The sequence below is a fragment of the Dunckerocampus dactyliophorus genome, chromosome 3, assembly GCF_027744805.1.
Source record: "Dunckerocampus dactyliophorus isolate RoL2022-P2 chromosome 3, RoL_Ddac_1.1, whole genome shotgun sequence".
Taxonomy (NCBI): Eukaryota; Metazoa; Chordata; class Actinopteri; order Syngnathiformes; family Syngnathidae; genus Dunckerocampus; species Dunckerocampus dactyliophorus.
Window position 1 is genome coordinate 2,237,251 of NC_072821.1, and position 21,029 is coordinate 2,258,279.

The following is a 21,029-nucleotide window of genomic DNA, read 5'->3' on the forward strand; positions in this document are numbered from 1 at the left end:
TGCTATCACAGTGATACAAACGTGCCCTGTAGGTTATCTCCTGTTATCACAGCAGCCTTTTTAGACTTTAGAACGTAAAGCTGCTCCACGCTGCAGCAAGCAAGCGCTTTATTTAATCCACTGAGCATCCACCTTCTCCTGAGACTCTCCCAGAAGTGTCTTGACTGGGCGTGTCTGGCTGCATCGCTATCGTCGATGTCTGTCTATTGAGGACACGCAGCTTTTGCGAGGTTTCTAGCTGAAGACCCCCTGCAAACTCATTTGACTAGAACCACTTTCTGCAATTTCCCCAGCTTTTCAAAAGCCTTGTAGGGCCGCCAGTTGAGGCTGCGAGTGTGTTGCGGCGGCGGCGGCTCCGTGGGGAGACGTTGAAAGGATGCAGTGGTTTCAATCGGATCAGGGCAGCGGTGCAGCTGCAGGCCCCAGAGGACGTTAGAAAGAGCTGAAATAACACACTGAGACAGCGTAAGGAGATGACTGGAGTGGTTTGCTCTGTTTTTAGCACGCCCTGTGGATCCTTTGGGATCGTAATGTACAGTAGTTTGGGGTTTGTGTCGGTCGCAAGCCATTTTCTCCCGATGCCTTCTGCAAAGGTTGCCATGGTTATCCAGGATGTCTTCGATACACACAGCAACCTTTTAAACATCCACTCTTCCAGACGAGGACCAACGACACGCTTGATCGTCACCGTGTAGGTTCTGTTGGTTTCATAGTAACTTGAAAACGTCGCTCCTTTTAGTTCATCGTCTCCAAACGTGGTGGCTACACAGTAGGTTGATAGACAGTCAGCTGATTTCGTTTTGGGGGACCGTTAAAGTAGGGGTGTCCAAAGTCAGGCCCTGGGACCCTTTTGCGGCACACCGCTGTTTTTTTTTTTTTTTTTTTATTGGCTCCTGGCATGTTTTAAAAATATAATTTAACAAGAAAACTAAAAAAAAAACAATACACATCAGCAAAAATGGAAAACTCAGCAGTAATTTGAAGACAAAAGAGGAGGAAAAACTAAACTTAAAACTCTTAGACACGAGAACAGCACATTCCACAACATTATTTATTTATTATTATATTATTGGATTATATACAATTATTATTTATTATGATTGTGGAAAAACCTTGACAGTTACAGTATATTACCATCCTGTTACATTACATTATCACTTTTCTATGCATTCAAAAGATCCCAGCAACTGATGTGAAATGGCTGGGGGGGGGGGGTTGGATTAAATAAGCTTTGCTTCTTCCTACTCCTTTTGGAAGTGGAACTGTCAATTGTATTATGTGATGTATTTCATTGTAACTTGTCGGCATGTTGAAATCTAATTAAACCATTACCAAAATATTACAAGAGAACAGAACAGTAATCTAACGAGAAAAATCCTCCAAAAAGTTATGTTATAATGTTACGAGAATATAGTCAAAATAATATGAATACTTTTTTTCACAGCCAAGGTCCCAACCTCTTTTTACCTTACATTGCATCAAACAGACTGGCTTTCCAGGTAAGACCCCAGGCCAGTGGCGGTATCATGTCCATGAGGAAGAAGGTTTTATCTTCATGAGCCATGAAAAGCTGCAACTTCAAACAACAACTGATTTTTTTTCTCCAGCTCTATGCACACATATTACTGTTAGAACTTCATTTAAAAAAAGTAAGTTATGCATAATGGGGGACTTTTAATTTACTGTTTAATGTGCTGTATCATCTTAAAACAAAACGGATCCCACAAACACCTCAGCTACCGGCAAAAATGGAGCGAGCCAAGTGTGCTCCACGCCTGGAACCACCATGCCCCTAAAATCAATATTTAATGTTTATTTTCAACTTGTCTCCCCCTGAAGTGGAGCAAATTGGTCGCCGGGCGCAGAGTGCAGGCTGGCAAAACGTAGTGGAGTCAGATATATGAGTGCCGGACACGCTAAGTCATCACTTTGCATGGGGAGGTGTGGCCCTGACGCCAACATGAATCTTCCAAAGCTAAATAAAGCTGTTCAGGAGCACTTTAGCAGACTGCTCTCTGTTACGTCCACATATACGCAAGCAATCATTTCAAATACATTTGAATGGATTTAAATGCAGGCAATATCAGTGAGATACTAATTATATTTCAGTATATAGGCAACATATTAAAATACAAAACATGATCAATTATTTTATTATATTATCATTATTTATATACAGCCATCAATCGTTGATAGCGGTTAATTGGTTCCAGACCTGATAAATGAATTCCCTCGATATAGGATTCATTGTTAATAAATGGAATATTTTCATTGTTAGAACATAGAAAACCTGTTTATGACCTTCTATGGTTTTTAACATTATTAGAGCCCTATAGACATGAGATAACACGCCAATAATTACCTTTAAACTCCTATTATTCTTTTTTTTTACAACACATTGAGCAACTGTTATGCTGCAGGGACTCGATAGCTATAGATAGCAAGATAGCAAGCTAGCCAGTTAACCTCAAATTAGTTTCTTCTAAACTTTAGAAGCCAAACCTTACCACTTCCACACGGAATAGGAGAACCTTTTTTCTCTGTCATGTTGGACATTATAGAATATTTTTTTTCACTCTGACTTCATGCAGTGTTAAGGTAATGTAATGTAAGGTAATGTCATTACTGCCGCCCAGTGACCAGAATACTATACATCACTTGTATTTCAATATGTTTGGACTATTAATAGACCATAGCCTACAACAAAACCACAATCATTTATCAGTTACAAATGTAACACCATGAACTATTTACAATTTTCACATTTGGAACTGAACTATGTGTGTGCACACGTGTGCGCGCGTGTGCATGCATTAAAATTTCCTTCTGCATCTCTGCCGAGCTCCTACCAAATGCACTTCTGCCACCTTGTGGCCGTTTTTATGGCGTAAAAGTGTAATGAAATGTTAATGCATTAGTGCAGAGTTCCGTCATCACCGCTTTTTGCCTCTCACGCAAAAAAACTTAAAAACATATAGAAGCGTTGTTGGGATCATGCATTCGGGATTCTAAAAACGTATAAATACGTCTTTGGGATTGAAGTTCATCTCCACCTTAAGCTTCAGCTTTACAGTTGCCATGTTTACTCTCAAGGTGCTCTGTCTTGTGGTAGTAGTAGTAGTAGTAGTAGTAGTAGTAGTAGTAGTAGTAGAGTTAGGATTTCAATTTTTTCCAATCCCTAATTCTCACCTCTCACAGATAGCATTGAAATGGATGTCGTTTAAACTCCACGGTAAAAAAACTTGAGCTTTACAGATGCCATGTCTCCTATGCAGGTGTGGTAATTATAGATGGATAGATGGATGGATGGATAGATAGATAGATAGATAGATAGATAGATAGATAGATAGATAGATAGATAGATAGATAGATAGATAGATAGATAGATAGATAGATAGATAGATAGATAGATAGATAGATAGATCAGTTGAGCAGGAAAGTGATAGTAATCTGCCACTGAAACTGCTCCTATGCAGGTGTGGTAATTATAGATGGATAGATGGATGGATGGATAGATAGATAGATAGATAGATAGATAGATAGATAGATAGATAGATAGATAGATAGATAGATAGATAGATAGGTAGATAGATAGATAGGTAGATAGATAGATAGATAGATAGATAGATAGATAGATAGATAGATAGATAGATAGATAGATAGATAGATAGATAGATAGATAGATAGATAGATAGATAGATAGATAGATAGATAGATAGATCAGTTGAGCAGGAAAGTGATAGTAATCTGCCACTGAAACTGCTCCTATGCAGGTGTGGTAATTATAGATGGATAGATGGATGGATGGATAGATAGATAGATAGATAGATAGATAGATAGATAGATAGATAGATAGATAGATAGATAGATAGATAGATAGATAGATAGATAGATAGATAGATAGATAGATAGATAGGTAGATAGATAGATAGGTAGATAGATAGATAGATAGATAGATAGATAGATAGATAGATAGATAGATAGATAGATAGATAGATAGATAGATAGATAGATAGATAGATAGATAGATAGATAGATAGATAGATAGATAGATCAGTTGAGCAGGAAAGTGATAGTAATCTGCCACTGAAACTGCTCTGCTGTTGGGAGATGATGCTGTGCGTTGGATGATGCTGGTTGTCCATGATGGAAAGGAGCCTCCTCGGTGTCCTTTGCTCTGCCACAGATGCCAGGCTGTCCAGCTCAGTGCCGATGACAGAGCCTGCCTCCCTCACCGGTTTGTCCAGGCGTGTGGCGTCCTTCTTCTTGAGGCTGCTCCCCCATCACACTGCTACATACAGGAAGGCGCTAGCTACCACAGTCTGGTAGAAGATCTGGAGCAGCTTCTTGCATATGTTGAAGGATGCCAGCCTTCTGAGTATTCTAAATGTTATTGTTAGCATTATTATTTGAAGTAGGAGTAGTTAGTTCTTCTCAAGTTTCTAATTTTACCTACATACCTACTTTCCAAACTGTACTGTAAAAATGTCAGCTTTACAGATGCCATGTCTCCCTGTAAGCGTTGTGTGTTGTGGTGATGACGTCTATTTTGGGTGCGGCATTTATTTTTTTAAAATGGATCACATGCCTCATGCTGATTATTTGAAGTGTGGCGTCTTTTACAGTCGAAGAAATCGTATAAATATATTGGCAGGCTGTCAAGTGCATGCCAAAGAAATAGGTGGCGCTATCACCCCCAACCAAAGGCCAATTTATAGGCATTTACACCGAAAAGCCCAAAAGCAGGTTTTGCTACATGAACTTAAAAGTTTTGAGTTTAAAAGGTCAAAATGTGTTTTTAAAAAATGGTGTTCTTGTGGACATAGCCTGGAACGCATGCAGCTTATCTAAGTCAAGAGGTTTGCCAGTATATTTCCCTCTGAGACACAACAAAATTTCACAAGTTCAAGCAAGAAACTACTGCAAAGGCAACAGATTTAAATACGACCCTGAGCTGACTGGGCGTGAATACTTCCACACGTTCCCACACAGCACTGAAAGTCAAGATACAGCCTGCGGTTTAGCTTGTTGTCTTTCACGTTCTGATGGCGCAACAGCCAGCCTGAGGATGGACGGGGCTGCCCACACGGTGCTAGCACGGTTGGTTGGATGGCGTTGCTAGCCCAAGAGGAGGAAAATAGGCCTGTCATGATGATCAATAAATCAATTAACCGCACGGTCAATAAAAACAAACTTGATACATTTTGCTGGTCTCGATATATTGACGTGTGCATGCGTGTTTGTTTTCCTCCTCTCTCTCTCTACCAAGCAGGCTGGATGACAAGCGGATTCACTCTGTGCATCTGTCTCAACACCTGGGCGTGTTGCTTCTTGTGGAAAGAACAGAGTGAGTGAACTCGCCTTTAAGCCATTCAGCCTCTTTGTCCCAGTGGGGAGAGGCAGGGTGGTCGTGAGTGTGCACTCGCTAGCTGTGTGTGTCTTGTGCTACATGATCAGATACTTTCTTCGTGCCTGTTGTGTATAAAACACCAACTGATGTCGATTTCAGCCAAAGACAATGAAATAAATAAAATGAAACGGAGTGGAACTTACGTTTTAGCTGCCGGGATTCCCGAAGTATAACACCTCATTGTGCACCAAACGCATTTTGCTGCATCCAAAGCATGACCTTTGACCGAACTCCAACAAAACGTTACACCTCATTAAAAGCAAACGACGTGTTCCACACGCAATTTTGCATGTGAATCAAGGGAGTGTGTATGCAAATAGCTGACATCTGCATTGACACACTGTGTGAACGTCAGCGTATTTCTGGCTTATTTCTCCGTTTTTTTGTCAATATTCCTTGTCCATTCATTTTCCATGGAACCTGCTCGACAGGCGATTATCACAAGTCACCGTCCAGCCAGGCGACCAGCGAAATTTGTGCGTGTTAAATTTTGTGCTCGGGAGCACGTTTTCTATGCTCTAACTATGGAAATATTCCATTTATTAACCTTGAATCCTACATGGAAGAAATGCATATAAAGCGGTCGGGTCTGCAACCAATTAACCGCTATAAACAAGGGACGACTGTATATTGTTTAAGTGAAGCTACTGTGAGCTGGACTTTGTTATTGTTTCTAAATGTAATCATTAATTGGTAATGGTTAACTTAACGCTTGTGTGGCATAGACAGAACGTTTCCAACGAAGCAGCACACTTAGCCTGACTCGTGTGTTTGGCAGTTTGCTTTTCATTAGGCAATGGGGCAGTTAGAATGTTGCCCTATGAATTCTGTCAGTTTTCTCTGTTGTTGTTGGAGCGCATCTCTCCCGCCTCTCAGCCTGCGGTGTTTTTGTGGCGGTGACCAGTAAATGGTGATAGATAAATTGGCCTCCTCCACAGAATCTTGGTTTTATTCTGGCCCGCGCCGTTCATTAAATTGCCGCCCATTTGTCACAATCAGTCGGAGAGCTGCCGGGCCAGCGGAGCAATTGAAAGCGGCGTGGAGTTATTCGGCTGCTGAGTCGGTAATCTGACTGAATTTATATGTATGGTCCATATCCAGGGGTTAATGTGTAGGTGAGAGGCAGGGGGAAATAGCTGAGCAAGGAAAGTTCAAGTAGCAGAGATCAAACAGGCCACATGTGGGCAACATGCGGAAGCTCACCGTGGATCGACTTTGGATGAAAGCATTCAGCAGGCAAGGACTGTTAATACATTAATAGTGCAGCGCCCAGAGAAAATCTATTTTACAAATGTGATCAAATGAATCATTTAAAAAAAGTACCAGTAAATAAACCGATAGATGAGGAGTTGAGGATTATCTTCCATGTATAAATGAATTCCTAGACAATTTAACCGTGGAATAAATCAAGAGACACACAAATCAGTCAAGATCAAATTGTATAATTAAATAAAAATATCAAACAATCCAATAATTTATGTATTATTTTTCACATGTAAGTCAACTGACAATTTGAAATACATTTATCAATGAAAACTAGATTTGTTTACTATATCCTAAAAATGTAATTAATTAATTACATACATTGATCTGATTATGTTTCATATTGAAATAAATTAGTAGACAATTTAATTATGAAATAAACAGAAAATATATATATATATATATATATATATTTATACTAAAATATAATAGTAAGGATGTCATAAAATAATTCAATGATTAAATACACAAATATCTGATTTATATTTTATATTTAATTAATTATTGGACAATTTAATCATATCAATACATTTTAAAATTTTACATTTTAAAATAAAAATATACTATAATAGTAAATAGATATTTAAAAAATGATTATATATTATATTTAAATTAGGACAATTTAACCATCAAACCAATTGAAAAATAAAAAAATATACTATAATAATAAAAATGTCACGTAATTACTTATATTTCATATTTACATGAATTATTAGACAATTTAATCATGAACTAATTTAACAATTAAAAATGTACCATAATATCATGTCATGAAATCATTACATAGATCCAGATTATATAGATCAGATTGTATTTCATCTTGAAATTCATTAATGGACAAATCACTCAAAATAAAGGAAGACACAAATAAGAAATAACGCATATTATATTAGTACACAGTTTCATCAGAAATTGAAAAAGAAAAGTAAATCAGTGCTGATAAAAAATAAAAATAAATGAGATATTCATCACATCAGTGAGGAAAATCCTATTTAACATATTCAAATGTCAGATTCCATCAAAAGCTGCAGTGTGTGAGCCTGAAGCTGCAAAACCAAATTGAACATGATGACCCTGCAGCTTCCATATTGTCATTGATACGGAAGAAATTCCCTTTTTAGCGGCTCACTCACTTTTTAATCCTCGGTGGAGGTCTGCGCTGCCGATTTGTTTTTTTTTCCTGCGGTAGACTCACAAGTGCTCGCTCTGGGCACACCGTGCACGCTGGACGGGGAACACTATTGATTGTGAGGTGCACCAGATGCCACCTGGATGAGTGATGAGCATTGAAAGGATGGGATTGATGAGCGTGCCACAGAGGGAGCAGTTTGTATTAAAGCCTGCAGGGAATGTTGTCAAGGACCACAAACCTTTCAAAGTCCATCCAAAGTTCTGGCTGTCACAAAGTCTTACATGTTCATTTAAAGCAACAGAGCCATTTCCTTTCAGCAGCCTTATTTTACACAATATAAGTACAGTGGGAGACCCCATAGAAGTCATTATTGGGCTCAGAGTGCATCATCACCGGTACCTTTCATTGGTGTGGTGGAATGAGGACGGCATCATGAGCCTGAATGATGGCGTCATCCCACGCTATATAGCGGCGCAAACATCGCTCCCTCACTACATCACGGTTTTTCAAAAAATTATTCATAAATGATCGCATTTTTGTGTTTTTTATGCCATATTATTAGTCAAACAATATTGAAAGACAAGTTATATGTAGTATTGTGGTCACTCGGCATCAGCAATGTTATGAGACATGACCTTGGATTACATGACCTTTCACACTGCATGGAGACTGGCTACTGAGCCAGCAGAACCGAACCGACATGCCATGGCTGAGACGTACATGCCATGGCTGAGATCGAGTGAAAAAAGGTTCTCCTTTCATTCTGTGTGGAAGTGGTAAGTTTTTGGCTTCTTTGTCCTTCTTCCCCACTCCGTTTGAAACCCTTTCTTAAGATTAGAATAAGTACATTTGAGAGGCTAACTAGTTAGCTCGGTAACTTGCTATGCTGTCTTTTGTCCCTGCAGTGATCCCGTAGCCTGCACAATGTGATGTAAACAAAGAATAATAGCGCGTAAAAGTGACTATAGGGTGTTATTTCATGTCTACAGTCTTATTTCATGACTTCTAATAATGTTAAAACTAGGGATGTCTGATAATATCGGCCTACCAATATTATTGGCCTGATATAGGCATAGAAATGTAACATTGGTAGATATCGGTAGCAGGTTTTTCCTTCTAATGAAAACCATTCCTACGAGCTCCCGTACTGGCCGTTGTCGAGCCATCCAGCACAGGCCACCATGCGGAAACACTTCGTCACGTGCTGCACAAGTCGTTGCAGCCGGAACCGGGCCTTAACGAGTCGAAACCACAGGCGTGGGTCACGCCGCCAGCCAACTCACCAGCCTGCAGCGGCGCCGGCACAGCCCCACCGTTGCTGCCGCTGTCAGCCGACAACCCCTACCCACGTTGAGGGCCAGCAAATGTGGAGATGGGATGTATACATATCGATATCGGTTAATATCAGAAATGGAAATTGAGAGTTGGACAATATCAGCATATCGGATATCGGCAAAAAAGCCCATATCGGACATCCCTAGCTAAAACCCGTATGTAGAAAGTCATAAACAGGTTTTCTATGCTCTAACTACAAAAATTCTCCGTTTATTAATATTGAATCCTACTTTGCGGAAATTCACTTATCATCGTCGGGTCTGGAACCAATTAACAGCAGTCAATGAGGGATTACGGTATGCGAATTTAGTTCATTGGCCTATGGGGGCTTTTGTTTTTCCAGCAACAAGTGGCTGTACAAGCATGATGTGACTCTAGAGACCTCATTTTCCCATCTTTATTTTTTGTCGAATTTTGCAAATGCAACTGCTCTTGAAGTCTGAAGGTTTCACCATTAATCAGTTATGACATACGCATCATTCTAAAAGTTCCATATTGCTAATTGCTCACCAAACGTATGCTACAAGCACCATAATAAACATGTTAAATGGATGAAGTGTACACTGAGCGTTATGATCTTCCTAAAGCCCTATTCTGTATTCATATTTAATAGCACAAGGGCGCATTGTGTGCTAATGGGATTTTAGAATAATAAAACTCCATTCAAGAGCACGCTGATGCAAGAATCGGCAAGGCTACTTCTTTCTAGCAATATTCCCACTTAAGACTGCTGATCCCCCCCCCACACACACACACACGCATACACACTTGCAGAGTCCCAGCCTATATTCTTGGATCTTCAATACTTTTTTTTGCCGTTGTGGCCCACTTACATGCAGCAGCTTTGCGAAGAAGTCCGCCATAAATCCTGCATGATGCTTGCAGTGCAAAACAAAGCAAAAGCCCCTCCTGTGGTTTTCTGACTTTCTTTGGATTTTTCAAGTGTGCTACCGGAGCCCCAGATCAGTGTAGTACTTCATGCTGCCTCTCCCCAGCAGAGGGCGCTGTGCTCAAGTCAGGGAGGATGCTCAGCCTCTCTGATGGCTGCCACACCCTGACAGGAGATGTTCATCTATTGTATGATCACCCACTGGACATTGCAGATCACGTGTGGCCTTTATCCTGTTGCCATCTTGGAGGCGATGTTCAATTGGCCATCATATTTTTCCTGTTACATTATCATTATTTTTTAATGTAATTAAAAAAAAAAGGATGTTAGGAAGTTCAGTAATTTTAAGGGTTGCAACCAACATGTCGTACATAATAGTGGTGTACATAATAAACTGTAATAAAATAAATATTGTAATTAATATTGAAAGTTTAGCCTTTAGGAATAGGAATCCATCTTTATAAATGGAATATTTTCTTAGAGCAATAAAAAAAAACCTGTTTACGACCTTCTAAATATGTTTTTTAACATCATTAGAGCCCTCTAGACATGAAATAACACCCCTATAGTCATCTTTACACTCTTATTGCCCAATATAGTAGACACAGTAAATAACCCATTGAAGGCATAAATAAGACTCGTGCTTGTGTGTTAGTTTACATGCATTCCGTTGCTAGAGGAGTTGAGTGGGGGGCGGACAGGAAGTGATGTTGGGGGTACAGAGTTGAGTTGAGCAACCGTAGTCCGTGTTTGGGATTATTGTGCCTGTTGTGAGATCATTAAGTCCTGCAATAAAGGCCTGTTGCTCCGTCGATCAAGTCCTGGTTCTTGTGCGTCTCATCGAACATTACGGTACCATTACTGGCGCCTAGTGGCCAGTGTTGAATACTACCTATTATCACAACGTCTTTGAATGCGTCTTCTGAATGCTCTATATTTGTATTTTAGTTAATTTAGCCATTTCTATGCAAAAATATGTAAAATGTGATTAAAATACGCATATTTTTGGACTAATAGGCCATATTCAACGATGAAACAGCATGATTTTTTAATATAAATGTTACTCTTAATGTATTATTGTATTATTATTAATAATATAGAGTTTAGATAAAAGTGTGAGAAACATGAAGCTGCAAAAAAAAGTGTGGAGCCACTACTATAATAGTAATAATAATAATAATGATGATAATATCCATTATAATAGCTTTAATAATAATAATAATGAATAATCATCAAAATTATGGACTGTTTCACAAAATATGCTAATAATTCCAACTGTTAAGTGTTATCAAGCAGCTATCCACGCTTGTGTTTTAAAAAAATACATTAATATACATGTATTTATTAAAGTGGGTGTGCAGTAATCATTTCCGCTGCCTTCGTGCTCTTTTCTCATCTCTGTGCCTAAGAAAGACTCCAATCAATAGCACATCACTGCCATTGATTTTGCACTATAAAGTGCCACGCAATTAGGCTTGGGTGAAGATAGGAAGAATATTTGTGGCACTTCTTTTTCGCAGAGTTGAAGTTTTTTGCACCAGAAGTTGTGGTGCGTGTCAACGCCTCCTCTGCTGTATGTCAGGACTGCAGCTTCTGTGCAGGCTGCCGTCATCATCACTACCACTCCTATCATCTCCATCATCATCATCATCGTCCTTTGCGAGAGGATACTGGCTATACAGTTCCGAACGCAGGATGCTCGTGGACATTATGACTCTTAAAATAACCAAAAAACACTCTCCACTTGGACTGCTCCACTCTTTCGGGCGCGAATCTATACGATATCAGCATTACTTGGAGACAAGGGGAAAGCAAATGATGTGTTCCGCTGGCAAACGGAGAAGTTAGACGTCATATTTTTTTAAAAGTGTCTTTTCTGCAGCACCCGGAGGCACACGCGCACACTAATGCACGTCAGACCGGTCCTTGGAGACTCTCTGGCGCTGCACATCCAGCGAGGAGAGAGGTGCATCGCGATTGGCTCCCTTCCCTTCTCTCCGTCTCTCTCCCTCTCTCTCCTCATCCTCTCGCTTCCTCTTCACCGCGCAACGGCGAGGGGTGGAGCAGGCATGCTCGCCCCGGCCAGAGCATCTCCTCCGAGGCGGCGTCAAACTTGACTCCACACACAGCGTGGGTGCAAGTGGACGGACAAGACAGTGCGGCGCGGACACGTCCCTTTCCCGGCGTCGTGGGCGCTCTCCGTGGTGCTGAAAGTGGAACTAGTGAGGGAAGAGGGAAGGCACGCTGAACACACTTGGCAGCTTCTTGTGGGCTGTATGGTCCTCTGGAGTGGAGCGCAGGTAAACGCCTCATGATAGGATAGGAGATCTGCGTGGGTCCTGTTACAGCTCATATTACAGCCTCAGATTGCTCTCATTGCTGTGCTGTGTTTATTTGTGGGGATGTTCAGCGTGCATGTGTGGAAGACGAGCTCACCTTTCAGTGTTGTTGCCCTTACACGACAAGTCCCAGGCAGCCTGTTGATGTCCTGGGAGTTTGTTCCCCGAAGAGCCTCCGAGGTGTCTTAAGATATGACGTCTTCTTTCTTGTAGAGTCCAAATATTTTCTCGTAATATTCATCTGGTAACATTGCAACTTTATTTTCATCCAATTATGACTTTTTTGTACTGTTATGAATATTCTCAACTTTTTTCTTGCGATAGAATGACTTTATTCTTGTAGTTCTACGATTATTGCTGTAATATTAATAACAACACTATCATTCGCTTAATAGCTCAGCTTTCTCTTGAGATTATTCTTGTGATGGCACAATTTTATTCTCATAAAATATCTCTCGTGTGTGGCTTCGAGAGACGTGGTTGTTTTAAGTGTGCTGTGTTTGATACCTGGTGAAGGATCTTTGAACTGCAGTCTCACTCTCATTGCTCTTTTTTCTTCGTGTTTTACATGTTTTCTTGTTGTTTGCTGCTTTTAATGACTGCTACTACTTTCTTGCTTGGCCGACCTGCGACGAAAGGCTCACTTGCAAAGATCTCTGTGCCTCTTTTGCTCTTGCTGTGTGTGTGTTTGTGTGTGTGTGTGTGTGTGGGTGGGTGTGTGTCCCCCACTGCTATTGTTTGAATGTCACAAAAGATGACTGTGCTCATTTAAAAAGAGACAAAAAAGTCCTCAGTTTGTGTTATGGCCGTTACATAACAGTCATCTTGAACACGTTGGTATTAATATGAACGTGCTTGATGTGTGTCCAAAGGCAAATCAAAGCAGTCTGGATTTTTAAAAAATCAAAAGAAACCAAAAAAAGAAATCAGAGAATGAGATGTAACCTAAAAATATATATCCTATAGAGACTACTGCTGGATGCAAGAAGACCTTTTGCCTTTTCTTCTGATGGTGTAGACATTTTGGAGTATAAAAGTTGTGTGAAGTTTTGTCTTTTGTCTTTAATCAGTGAATGAGAGCATCACAGCACAGCGGAGTTTCTCCGAGGTTGTACAACTTTTGAATAACATCAGATGTGAGTTGGGGCGAGAAAAACTATGAACGCTACTGCATTGATTTAGCTGTCCATTATGTTGGCTCCTCTTGGATTTTTGGAGGATTTGCAGAGACGTTTTGCAGTAATGCTGTGGGCTGAAATCCTGTCTTTGCTCTCCTAATTGGCATGTTCTCCAGGGTAAAAACCAGGACCAGTACTCTATTACTGACAGATGTGCTTCTTTTTTCTATGTCTTCTTTTAATCAAATTTGCTATAACAAAGGTCAAAATCAGGGGTGTCCAAAATGCGTCCCGCGACTGTTTTTGTACTGGCCTGTGGCACATTGTAAAATAATTAACATCGAGAGTCATTTTACAAGAATAAAGTCAAAATATTTGGAAAAAAAGTAGTAATCTAATGAGAAAAAGTCGATTTTATGAGGAACAAGTTGTAATATGAGCAAAAACAATGTCATTTTAGTAGCATAATGTTGAAATATTAAAGAAAAAAGGCGTTATTTTTGTCACAATATTATGAGAACCAAACAAAACACAGAATCAAGTTGTCATCTTTGGAAAATATAAATTTCGGAAGAAGTTATGTTGTTGCGAGAATAAAAAAAAAGGCATAATTATGAGAAGAAAATGTATAACAACAAACTGAAATAACAGCAGATAAGGAAGAAAAGAAATGTAATTTTCCAAGAAAGAGCATGGGAATAAAATGATGATATTACAAGAAAGTCTATGAAGATTGTTTAAGAAGAAAGTCGAAATATATGGGAAATAAAAAAGACAAAACAGCAAAAATGGAAAAATCAGCAATTATTTTACAAGAAAAAAGTCAAAACATTTCGAGAAAAAAGTTGTAACGTAATGATGAAAAGTCCATTTTACAAGGAAGAGGACAAATAACGTCATTTTAGTAGCATAAAGTTGAAAGTTGTTGTTGTTTTTTTTTTTTTTTTTCAAGTCATGAGAGTATGAGAAACTACGAAGAATAAAGCCGTCATTTTTGGAAAATGAAGTTGCAGAAGAAGTTATAATGTTATGAGAATTTTTAAAAAGTCATAATTGGGAGAAGAAAATTTAAAATAAGAAAGTTGAAATAGTTGGAAAATAAAAAAAAACAGCAAAAATGGAAAAAATACATAGTTTTTTAAAGAATAAAAACAAAATATTAAGACAAAAAAGTTACAATTTTACAAGAATAAACTTGTAATACTATGAAGAAAAATAATGTCATTTTAGCAGCATAGCGTTGAAATAAAAAAAAAATTATATATATTTTTTAAAGTCGTAAACACAAAATAAAGTTGGGGAAGTCAGGTTGGTGAAACGTTCTTGAAATATGTATAACTTCTTAGCTTGTCTACTGACAGAACATGAAAGTGTCTCTTGCATCCTTTCATTTTTCAGTATGAGGCATACATGAGTCATTAAAAAAAAAAAAACACAGGAAAACACCAAAAATAAGGCAGCTAGCATGTGTACATGCACAACAAAACTGGCCACTTGTTTGTCGCTAGGCAGACTTTGTGGGGCACAATTACATCTGTACTTAAAAGAAAGCAAAATGTCAACAAAACCCAAGTAAAAATATCCTTTCTGCCTCACAGGGCAGAGAAAGGGCAGGGAGAGTTGGCAGGAACAAAGTCAGGGATCAAAGTCAGTTCAAAGTTTTTGTAACAGAAAATTAGATCTGCAGCCAATGATTATTTTATTAGCCCATTAATCTGAAGCTTGTTGTTTCGAGTAATCAGTTAGGCCACGGGTGTCCAAAGTGCGGCTCGGGGGCCATTTGTGACCTGCGGCTGCTTTTTCTTTGGCCCGCGGCACATTAAGGGTGTGCTGACTTTTGTTTAACTTTTGTTATTTCAAACACAAACCCTCCACAAGCACATATTCACTTCTATCTTTGCCGCATGTGTGAGTAGAATCAATATCAGCATCATCCTGCATGCGGAGGAAGGCGGCGTGCAGGTGTCGTCAAGGCACAGTGAGTCCCCGCCATGACGCTCAATGGCTCCACTCACTGCCTGGCTTTGACGTGTCAGAATTGGCCTTGAGGAGGGTGCCTTCATCCTGGGACTGAAGGGGTGCGTTGGGTGTTGTTGAGCTCCAGATGGTCCGTAGAGGCCAGAGGAAACGAGCGGTCCAAGCCCAGCTGGGAGTGCCGATGGTGGGAGGGAGTGTGTGTCTGCAACCGAGTGAGCACGGAGGATGAAAGGCAGACTTGACCAAGGTCTTTGAAGCTGTGTTCGCACTTATGGTTCGGTACTCTTACCCGGACCCAAAAATATAGCATGTGATGGCTTTAGCGTTATTTTTGTCATGGTACCAAAGGCTGCGCAGTAAAGAACAGAGTATTTCTTTTTTAAATCTTAGAAATATGTCTTCTTGGTGGGGACCAGGTTCTGAGTTTAGCCCAAGTTACCATGGTGGCACGGCTGCTTTCAACGAGGGCTACCTTCCCTGAACAGGCAAGCCCGGCTTTCCACTGACTCACAACTTGCTAACCCACTAAACTCGCTTCGCAGGATACCCCCTTAGCCTAATGATATGAGTGAGAACAATGACTCTATTGTGTCTGTCTCCCAGTCATTTTCCATGAGCCATATCTAGCAATGGTACAAAACCTGAATTTTAGCGATGCAAAAATCCGAATCCGTTGGGACGTCCTTAAAAATTTTTTTTTTTTCATATATCGGGTGTATTTTCATTCGCATACATGTTTGTTTGGTAGATGACTTCTTCATCTTCAATTTCATATTGGATTAATATTGAGCACTGGACCACATCATTCAAAGGAGTGTTTGGAAAATTAAGTGCAACAAAGTTAAGCTTTTCAAACTCAAGGATCGGCGCTTCAGGACAACATACAAGGTACAGTATACAGGGGATGGGTTCACTACCTGCAGATGAAATTCCATTAAAATCTGTGCAAAAGATGTTTTATTTTGACCTGGAATGACTAAATATCACGTTTGCATTGTTGTCCTACAACAATAATATAACTCTTTTGTTTTTGCTCCCATTTTTTATGAGATGAAGCCAAAGATGTAAAACTTTTTCCACATCCACAATACCACCATTTCTGTCAAATATTGTTCACAAATCTGTTCAAATATGTGAAGTGAGCAATTTCCCTTTGCTAAATTAATCCATCCCACCTCACAGGTGTGCCATATCAAGATGCTGATTAGACCCTGTGATTAGTGCACAGGTGTGCCTTAGACTGCCCACAATAAAAGGCCACTGTTGTGTATTCATTGAAAACGAACTACATGAAAAATATGAAAACATTTTCTTCCGTGGAACTTTTGAAGATCAAAAAAATGTAAATGGCTACTCTGTTGACTTTTAAAACTGAATTTCACACCCTAAGTTAGAATATATTTTGCCAAGGTCTGTGGCTGGACCACAGCTTTTGCCTTGACTCATTGTTAAAGCACGGGCACCAAAGGCACTATTTTCCGGTATAAAATCTGGTCTAATGTCTTTAATATTTGGGGTAGAGAAGTGAATGAGGTATCAAAAGTTTTCCGACACACACACACACACACACACACACGCCCACACACACACACACCCACACACACTCTCAGTAGGTTTCCATGCAGTAAAAAACGAATTATTACAATTCAGTTGAACCTAGCTTTTTCACATTTTTGGACGGTCCTTGAAAGCACCACAAGCAATACAAAAATGAAACTTATACTGTACATAAGTTTTTGTGGCGCTGCCATAATGCAACGTGTATTTCCCTTTCATCTCACGCTTGTTCGCTGACGCCGAGGGAGTGTGAATGCGTAACTTTGTGAGCTTTGTGACGCCATGACGTCCGCGTTGAAAGCAAAACGCTCGCTGGCTGCACTTGTTCTTCTTCATCCTGCGCGGAGGAACGTTTTTGAAAGGTAGGTGTAGGGCAGCGCCGAGGGTCTTAATTTGATTAAAGCAACCTAATTATTGAACTTTCGCAGGGAAATTGGATTTACATCACAGTCTCGTACTTCACCGAAAGTATCAAGTAAGCACGCGATTGGGCAGTTTACAATACACACTATATTACACGACCTAACTCAGTATTCCACACCAAAATGCCCTTTACTCGGTGAAATACGTTTGTTATTTTTATATTCTGCTATTTTTACCAGCTTATAAAAGCACAAAAAGCTTCTAAAATATGCTTTTAAGGGGGGAATTTAAGGTGGAACAGACGTGATGGGCAGTGCGGTGTGTGTCTGGATGTGTTTTTTGTGACACTTCCTAATGTGGAAACATTTTAAGCCCCGGTCACACCGCCCGAACTTTGCTGTAGCGTCCCTGGAGCGGTGAAAAAAACCATCACCGCTAATAACCGCGCACAAAATGGGGAAAAAATAGAAAACACGGGCGTTGTCCTAGCGGTGCACCGCTGAAGCCGCCGTTGCTTTGGTGTTGGTTTAACCGTAGCGAACGTTGGTTTAGCGGTGACGCGAGCGTCGATAGAGCGGCGTTCTGCGCATGCGGGTTGGTGGCATCCGCATGACTTGCTGGAATCCTCGTTGGATCGTGGATCCTCATTCGCAGTCCCACAGTGCCCTCTAGTGTGTCTCTGCAAACACAACAACTGTCACAACAACTGTCTGACCCACACAACTCTTGTTGTGTGTTGTCAACAGCTTGTTGCAATCTGAGGAGTTCAGATTCTGCTGCCGGACTAGTGCACCAATCATAGCAAGTCTCTCAGCAGCCATGGTAGTACAGTTTTACTGTAACTTTGAGCAAATTCGATATAACTGAGGTCTGCACTCAACGGCTATTCCAAATGGGCTCCCTGTATTTATAGCGAAATGATGCTCCGCCTCCGACACCTCCATACCAACGGCAAACCAAAGTTCATCACCGCAATGGATCGCTGCTTCATCGCTGCTTCAACGCCTGACACCGTTCCAGCAATCCCGTGTCCGCTCGTAAAGCACTTACAGCCGCTCCAACTAAGTTTGTGCAACGTTTAATCACCGCCCGGGCAAAGCTTCAAGATTTCTGCGTTGGCGTAGCGGACCCAAGCGTCCACGAACTTCCGTCTAGCGGCGCCAAACTTTGACTGGGCGTTTTTGGAGCGGTGATGAACTTTGTCGCAGCGGAAAATTGCCCGCTCCTCACCGCTGGCAATATTTTGTGCAGTTCAAAACTTCAAACGGAGCGGTAGGAGGGACCATCAGCGGTGGCCGAGCGTATACGGCGTTGCCTTAACGGGGCCAACTTCTGTTAAACGGTGGTGCGCGGTTACGAGCGGCGATGAATTTTTTTCACCGCTCCAGGAACGCTACAGCAAAGTTCGGGCGGTGTGACCGGGCCTTTAGACATTTTAGGTAGGATATTGCTTTTACCTGACACTCACTGACCTAGACCAGACTAGACCTAGACGTTTGAAATCTGGACTGGATTAGTCCACAGACCCCAACGATCCATAAAATCAGTTTGTGATTTGTGAAACCTTTTTTCTATTTGTGAAAATGCAATAAAGGCACATTTTTCCATGTTGTCAGCCTTTAAGCCATATTAGACCTGGTCCACTTTGAAAACCACTAGTGTAGACTTCTCAAATCTGGACTGGATTCATCTACAGACCATGAAAACACAGTTGGTGATTTGTGAAACCTCTGTTCTATTTGTGAAAATCCAATAAAAGTACATTTCCCTGTTTGCCAACTCTAGTCCGAATTAGACCTGGTCCACTTCGAAAACAACTCTAGTCTTAGACTTCTGCATTCATATGCAGACCCCAAATATTCATAAAAACAGTGTGTGATTTGTGAAACCTTTTAATCTATTTGTGACCCCCCAGTAACAAACTTAGTGCCCTTTTTTACACAGCAGAGGCCATCATTGCCATCATTGCACATAGACGTATGAGCAGGCATTAAGCTCATAATAAAAGCGTCCAGTGTGTTTTTAGTGCATTTTCACAAATAGAATAAAGGTTTCACAAATCACAAGCGGTGTTGTTATGAATCTTTGGGTTCTGTAGATGAATCCAGTCCAGATTTGAAAAGTCTAAGTCTAGTGGTTTTTGAAGTGGACCAGCTCTGATATGGAGTAGGTGCTAAAAAAATGTCTAAACGTGCCTTAACTGCATTTTCATAATAAAAGTTTGACACACACAATAGTGAGTGTCAGGTAGAAGCAGTGTCTTACCGAAAATGCCTAAAATGTTTTCACATTGAGAAGTGTCACAAAAAAAAACATCGGGACACACGCTCACACCGCTCATCACATCCGTTCCACCTTAAATATCCCCTTAAGTGGCAAATCGGTCGACCAAGTACCAAGTCCTGGTCCACCAAGTGGAACATGTGAGAACAGGAACGGGACTATCACTTACCTTCAGAGCTTGGACATAGAGCAACATTCTGTTCTTCTCGGATGTTCTCCCAGCGGCCTTGCCTCAACAAACAAACTGCTGTGGGTTGAAAAAGGCGAAAGTCACATGCAAAGCGGCTATTTCCAGTTAACGTCGACAACCGTTTATGTCGACATGCGGCAGCCAATCCGGAGGGCGTCGACTTGACGGGTTCCGATGTGTTGTTCTATAGTCTTCATGATTTCTGACTGTCATTGTGGGCCCAAGTGAAGGGAACATTAGTTCAGGCGCGACTAGAGGAACCGCACGAGCAGAGCAAAAAGCAAGCAGACTTCCTTTGAACCAAAGCATACATGGCAAGTGTGAACGCAACCCGAGATCCATCCAGCATGGATGAAATGAAACAAGCCTACAAGACACAACCAAGATTTTTGGCAAAGATGCTTTGCTGTTATTTGGATGCGTGCAACATGTTGCCAACAGGAAATAAACCACTTCCTGTTGCTAAGTGCACGCTGCAAACCAATCCTGACTGATGGCTTTTAAACGGGGATCGAACGTACAATATTGTTGCCATTTAAGGTCATGTGATCTCCTACATTTGGGAAGCAAAATGTAATGGAAATTTACTGTATAAAATCTCTTCCTGGGTCGAACCATCAGAGAACCTACGGCCAATTTTGAGATGAATTTTACCATGAACTGCCACACAAGTGTAAAAAGAAGTTAACCACTGTTGATATTAAGACTGAAATACAACGCATGTGATAGTGCAATGATGGTGTAAAGCAGTGGTGTCTAAAGTGTGGTTGGAGGACCATTAAAAATATAATTTAACAAGAAAAACAAAACAAAGCAAAAATTTTAAAAAATCTGTCATTTCAGTAGAAGTCAAAATATTCTGAGAAAAAAGTTGTTATGTAAAGATTTAGGGGAATAAAGTTGTGATATTATCAGAAAAAGTAATGTTTCAGTAGCATGAAGTTGAAATATTAAATAAAAAATTTGTTATTTTTTTAAAGTCGGAGTATTATGAAAAACAAAACAATGAATAAAGTTGTAATTCTTGGAAAATTAGCTTACGGAAAAAGTAATTACAGGAGTAAAGTCAACATATGTATGGGAATAAATAGTTACAAGATGAACATTTACAAGAAGAAAGTTAAAATGTTAAGAGAAGACAAGATGAAAATCACCATTTTATTAGAATAATAA

At 40.2% G+C, this 21,029-nt stretch overlaps 1 protein-coding gene across 1 annotated transcript in view; it reads left to right on the forward strand.

The window, feature by feature from the left end:
• Positions 1 to 11,665: 11,665 nt before the first annotated feature.
• LOC129178816 (carbohydrate sulfotransferase 8-like) overlaps positions 11,666 to 21,029 on the forward strand; it is a 193,392-nt gene continuing 184,028 nt past the window's right edge. Inside the window, exon 1 of the mRNA XM_054771404.1 lies at positions 11,666 to 12,329. The gene's annotated coding sequence lies outside the window, so the exon portion shown is untranslated. The remainder of the gene's footprint in view (positions 12,330 to 21,029) is intronic.